We start from the raw sequence: 6,009 nt of genomic DNA on the forward strand, positions 1-6,009 counted from the left end.
AAACGCTGGTTTTTGCTATTGGGCTCTATTGAATAATGAATGTTTTGAATTTTCTCCAAAAGTAAAGTAGTTGCAAACTCATGCTTTTAGAGACTTGTTTGGGCTCATGAGAGGAGTAGAAAAACATCAAAAATTTCAGTCCTGCATGATTCTACCAAGAAATGTGTGTTCATTGAAACCGCTGGTGTTTGATAGTTTGGGCCCTATTGAATAATGAATGTTTTGAATTTTCTCCAAAAGTAAAGTAGTTGCAAACTCATCCTTTTAGAAACTTGTTTGGGCTGTTGAGAGGAGTAAAAAACCATCAAAAATTTCAATCCTGCATGATTTTACCAAGAAATGTGATTCTTCATTCAAAACCTGATTTTTGCTATTGGGCTCTATTGAATAGTGAATGTTTTGAATTTTCTCCAAAAGTAAAGTAGTTGCAAACTCATGCTTTTAGAGACTTGTTTGGGCTCATGAGAGTAGTAGAAAAACATCAAAAATTTCAGTCCTGCATGATTCTACCAAGAAATGTGTGTTCATTCAAACCGCTGGTTTTTGATAGTTTGGGCCCTATTGAATAATGAATGTTTTGAATTTTCTCCAAAAGTAAAGTAGTTGCAAACTCATCCTTTTAGAAACTTGTTTGGGCTTTTGAGAGGAGTAAAAAACCATCAAAAATTTCAATCCTGCATGATTCTACCAAGAAATGTGATTCTTCATTCAAAACGCTGGTTTTTGCTATTGGGCTCTATTGAATAATGAATGTTTTGAATTTTCTCCAAAAGTAAAGTAGTTGCAAACTCATCCTTTTAGAGACTTGTTTGGGCTCATGAGAGGAGTAGAAAAACATCAAAAATTTCAGTCCTGCACGATTCTACCAAGAAATGTGTGTTCATTCAAACCGCTGGCTTTTGATATTTTGGGCCCTATTGAATAATGAATGTTTTGAATTTTCTCCAAAAGTAAAGTAGTTGCAAACTCATCCTTTTAGAAACTTGTTTGGGCTGTTGAGAGGAGTAAAAAACCATCAAAAATTTCAATCCTGCATGATTCTACCAAGAAATGTGATTCTTCATTCAAAACGCTGGTTTTTGCTATTGGGCTCTAATGAATAATGAATGTTTTGAATTTTCTCCAAAAGTAAAGTAGTTGCAAACTCATGCTTTTAGAAACTTGTTTGGGCTCATGAGAGGAGTAGAAAAACATCAAAAATTTCAGTCCTGCATGATTCTACCAAGAAATGTGTGTTCATTCAAACCGCTGGTTTTTGATAGTTTGGGCCCTATTGAATAATGAATGTTTTGAATTTTCTCCAAAAGTAAAGTAGCTGCAAACTCATCCTTTTAGAAACTTGTTTGGGCTGTTGAGAGGAGTAAAAAACCATCAAAAATTTCAATCCTGCATGATTCTACCAAGAAATGTGATTCTTCATTCAAACCGCTGGTTTTTGCTATTGGGCTCTATTGAATAATGAATGTTTTGAATTTTCTCCAAAAGTAAAGTAGTTGCAAACTCATGCTTTTAGAGACTTGTTTGGGCTCATGAGAGGAGTAGAAAAACATCAAAAATTTCAGTCCTGCATGATTCTACCAAGAAATGTGTGTTCATTCAAACCGCTGGTTTTTGATAGTTTGGGCCCTATTGAATAATGAATGTTTTGAATTTTCTCCAAAAGTAAAGTAGTTGCAAACTCATCCTTTTAGAAACTTGTTTGGGCTGTTGAGAGGAGTAAAAAACCATCAAAAATTTCAATCCTGCATGATTCTACCAAGAAATGTGATTCTTCATTCAAAACGCTGGTTTTTGCTATTGGGCTCTATTGAATAATGAATGTTTTGAATTTTCTCCAAAAGTAAAGTAGTTGCAAACTCATGCTTTTAGAGACTTGTTTGGGCTCATGAGAGGAGTAGAAAAACATCAAAAATTTCAGTCCTGCATGATTCTACCAAGAAATGTGTGTTCATTGAAACCGCTGGTTTTTGATAGTTTGGGCCCTATTGAATAATGAATGTTTTGAATTTTCTCCAAAAGTAAAGTAGTTGCAAACTCATCCTTTTAGAAACTTGTTTGGGCTGTTGAGAGGAGTAAAAAACCATCAAAAATTTCAATCCTCCATGATTTTACCAAGAAATGTGATTCTTCATTCAAAACCTGATTTTTGCTATTGGGCTCTATAGAATAGTGAATGTTTTGAATTTTCTCAAAAAGTAAAGTAGTTGCCAACTCATGCTTTTAGAGACTTGTTTGGGCTCATGAGAGGAGTAGAAAAACATCAAAAATTTTAGTCCTGCATGATTCTACCAAGAAATGTGTGTTCATTGAAACCGCTGGTTTTAGATTGTTTGGGCCCTATTGAATAATGAATGTTTTGAATTTTCTCCAAAAGTAAAGTAGTTGCAAACTCATCCTTTTAGAAACTTGTTTGGGCTGTTGAGAGGAGTAAAAAACCATCAAAAATTTCAATCCTGCATGATTTTACCAAGAAATGTGATTCTTCATTCAAAACCTGATTTTGGCTATTGGGCTCTATTGAATAGTGAATGTTTTGAATTTTCTCCAAAAGTAAAGTAGTTGCAACCTCATGATTTTAGAGACTTGTTTGGGCTCATGAGAGGAGTAGAAAAACATCAAAAATTTCAGTCCTGCATGATTCTACCAAGAAATGTGATTCTTCATTCAAAACGCTGGTTTTTGCTATTGGGCTCTATTGAATAATGAATGTTTTGAATTTTCTCCAAAAGTAAAGTAGTTGCAAACTCATCCTTTTAGAAACTTGTTTGGGCTGTTGAGAGGAGTAAAAAACCATCAAAAATTTCAATCCTGCATGATTTTACCAAGAAATGTGATTCTTCATTCAAAACCTGATTTTTGCTATTGGGCTCTATTGAATAGTGAATGTTTTGAATTTTCTCCAAAAGTAAAGTAGTTGCAAACTCATGATTTTAGAGACTTGTTTGGGCTCATGAGAGGAGTAGAAAAACATCAAAAATTTCAGTCCTGCATGATTCTACCAAGAAATGTGTGTTCATTGAAACCGCTGGTTTTTGATAGTTTGGGCCCTATTGAATAATGAATGTTTTGAATTTTCTCCAAAAGTAAAGTAGTTGCAAACTCATCCTTTTAGAAACTTGTTTGGGCTGTTGAGAGGAGTAAAAAACCATCAAAAATTTCAATCCTGCATGATTTTACCAAGAAATGTGATTCTTCATTCAAAACCTGATTTTTGCTATTGGGCTCTATTGAATAGTGAATGTTTTGAATTTTCTCCAAAAGTAAAGTAGTTGCAAACTCATGATTTTAGAGACTTGTTTGGGCTCATGAGAGGAGTAGAAAAACATCAAAAATTTCAGTCCTGCATGATTCTATCAAGAAATGTGTGTTCATTGAAACCGCTGGTTTTTGATAGTTTGGGCCCTATTGAATAATGAATGTTTTGAATTTTCTCCAAAAGTAAAGTAGTTGCAAACTCATCCTTTTAGAAACTTGTTTGGGCTGTTGAGAGGAGTAAAAAACCATCAAAAATTTCAATCCTGCATGATTCTACCAAGAAATGTGATTCTTCATTCAAAACGCTGGTTTTTGCTATTGGGCTCTATTGAATAATGAATGTTTTGAATTTTCTCCAAAAGTAAAGTAGTTGCAAACTCATGCTTTTAGAGACTTGTTTGGGCTCATGAGAGGAGTAGAAAAACATCAAAAATTTCAGTCCTGCATGATTCTACCAAGAAATGTGTGTTCATTGAAACCGCTGGTTTTTGATAGTTTGGGCCCTATTGAATAATGAATGTTTTGAATTTTCTCCAAAAGTAAAGTAGTTGCAAACTCATCCTTTTAGAAACTTGTTTGGGCTGTTGAGAGGAGTAAAAAACCATCAAAAATTTCAATCCTGCATGATTTTACCAAGAAATGTGATTCTTCATTCAAAACCTGATTTTTGCTATTGGGCTCTATTGAATAGTGAATGTTTTGAATTTTCTCCAAAAGTAAAGTAGTTGCAAACTCATGCTTTTAGAGACTTGTTTGGGCTCATGAGAGTAGAAAAACATCAAAAATTTCAGTCCTGCATGATTCTACCAAGAAATGTGTGTTCATTCAAACCGCTGGTTTTTGATAGTTTGGGCCCTATTGAATAATGAATGTTTTGAATTTTCTCCAAAAGTAAAGTAGTTGCAAACTCATCCTTTTAGAAACTTGCTTGGGCTGTTGAGAGGAGTAAAAAACCATCAAAAATTTCAATCCTGCATGATTTTACCAAGAAATGTGATTCTTCATTCAAAACCTGATTTTTGCTATTGGGCTCTATTGAATAGTGAATGTTTTGAATTTTCTCCAAAAGTAAAGTAGTTGCAAAGTCATGATTTTAGAGACTTGTTTGGGCTCATGAGAGGAGTAGAAAAACATCAAAAATTTCAGTCCTGCATGATTCTACCAAGAAATGTGATTCTTCATTCAAAACCTGATTTTTGCTATTGGGCTCTATTGAATAATGAATGTTTTGAATTTTCTCCAAAATTAAAGTAGTTGCAAACTCATCCTTTTAGAAACTTGTTTGGGCTGTTGAGAGGAGTAAAAAACCATCAAAAATTTCAATCCTGCATGATTCTACCAAGAAATGTGATTCTTCATTCAAAACCTGATTTTTGCTATTGGGCTCTATTGAATAATGAATGTTTTGAATTTTCTCCAAAAGTAAAGTAGTTGCAAACTCATGCTTTTAGAGACTTGTTTGGGCTCATGAGAGGAGTAGAAAAACATCAAAAATTTCAGTCCTGCATGATTCTACCAAGAAATGTGTGTTCATTGAAACCGCTGGTTTTTGATAGTTTGGGCCCTATTGAATAATGAATGTTTTGAATTTTCTCCAAAAGTAAAGTAGCTGCAAACTCATCCTTTTAGAAACTTGTTTGGGCTGTTGAGAGGAGTAAAAAACCATCAAAAATTTCAATCCTGCATGATTCTACCAAGAAATGTGATTCTTCATTCAAAACACTGGTTTTTGCTATTGGGCTCTATTGAATAATGAATGTTTTGAATTTTCTCCAAAAGTAAAGTAGTTGCAAACTCATGCTTTTAGAAACTTGTTTGGGCTCATGAGAGGAGTAGAAAAACATCAAAAATTTCAGTCCTGCATGATTCTACCAAGAAATGTGTGTTCATTCAAACCGCTGGTTTTTGATAGTTTGGGCCCTATTGAATAATGAATGTTTTGAATTTTCTCCAAAAGTAAAGTAGTTGCAAACTCATCCTTTTAGAAACTTGTTTGGGCTGTTGAGAGGAGTAAAAAACCATCAAAAATTTCAATCCTGCATGATTCTACCAAGAAATGTGATTCTTCATTCAAAACGCTGGTTTTTGCTATTGGGCTCTATTGAATAATGAATGTTTTGAATTTTCTCCAAAAGTAAAGTAGTTGCAAACTCATGCTTTTAGAGACTTGTTTGGGCTCATGAGAGGAGTAGAAAAACATCAAAAATTTCAGTCCTGCATGATTCTACCAAGAAATGTGTGTTCATTGAAACCGCTGGTTTTTGATAGTTTGGGCCCTATTGAATAATGAATGTTTTGAATTTTCTCCAAAAGTAAAGTAGTTGCAAACTCATCCTTTTAGAAACTTGTTTGGGCTGTTGAGAGGAGTAAAAAACCATCAAAAATTTCAATCCTCCATGATTTTACCAAGAAATGTGATTCTTCATTCAAAACCTGATTTTTGCTATTGGGCTCTATAGAATAGTGAATGTTTTGAATTTTCTCCAAAAGTAAAGTAGTTGCAAACTCATGCTTTTAGAGACTTGTTTGGGCTCATGAGAGGAGTAGAAAAACATCAAAAATTTCAGTCCTGCATGATTCTACCAAGAAATGTGTGTTCATTGAAACCGCTGGTTTTAGATTGTTTGGGCCCTATTGAATAATGAATGTTTTGAATTTTCTCCAAAAGTAAAGTAGTTGCAAACTCATCCTTTTAGAAACTTGTTTGGGCTGTTGAGAGGAGTAAAAAACCATCAAAAATTTCAATCCTGCATG

This window comes from Dendrobates tinctorius, unplaced genomic scaffold (genome assembly GCF_039654945.1).
Source record: "Dendrobates tinctorius isolate UK_male_01 unplaced genomic scaffold, ASM3965494v1 ptg000109l, whole genome shotgun sequence".
NCBI classification, from domain to species: domain Eukaryota; kingdom Metazoa; phylum Chordata; class Amphibia; order Anura; family Dendrobatidae; genus Dendrobates; species Dendrobates tinctorius.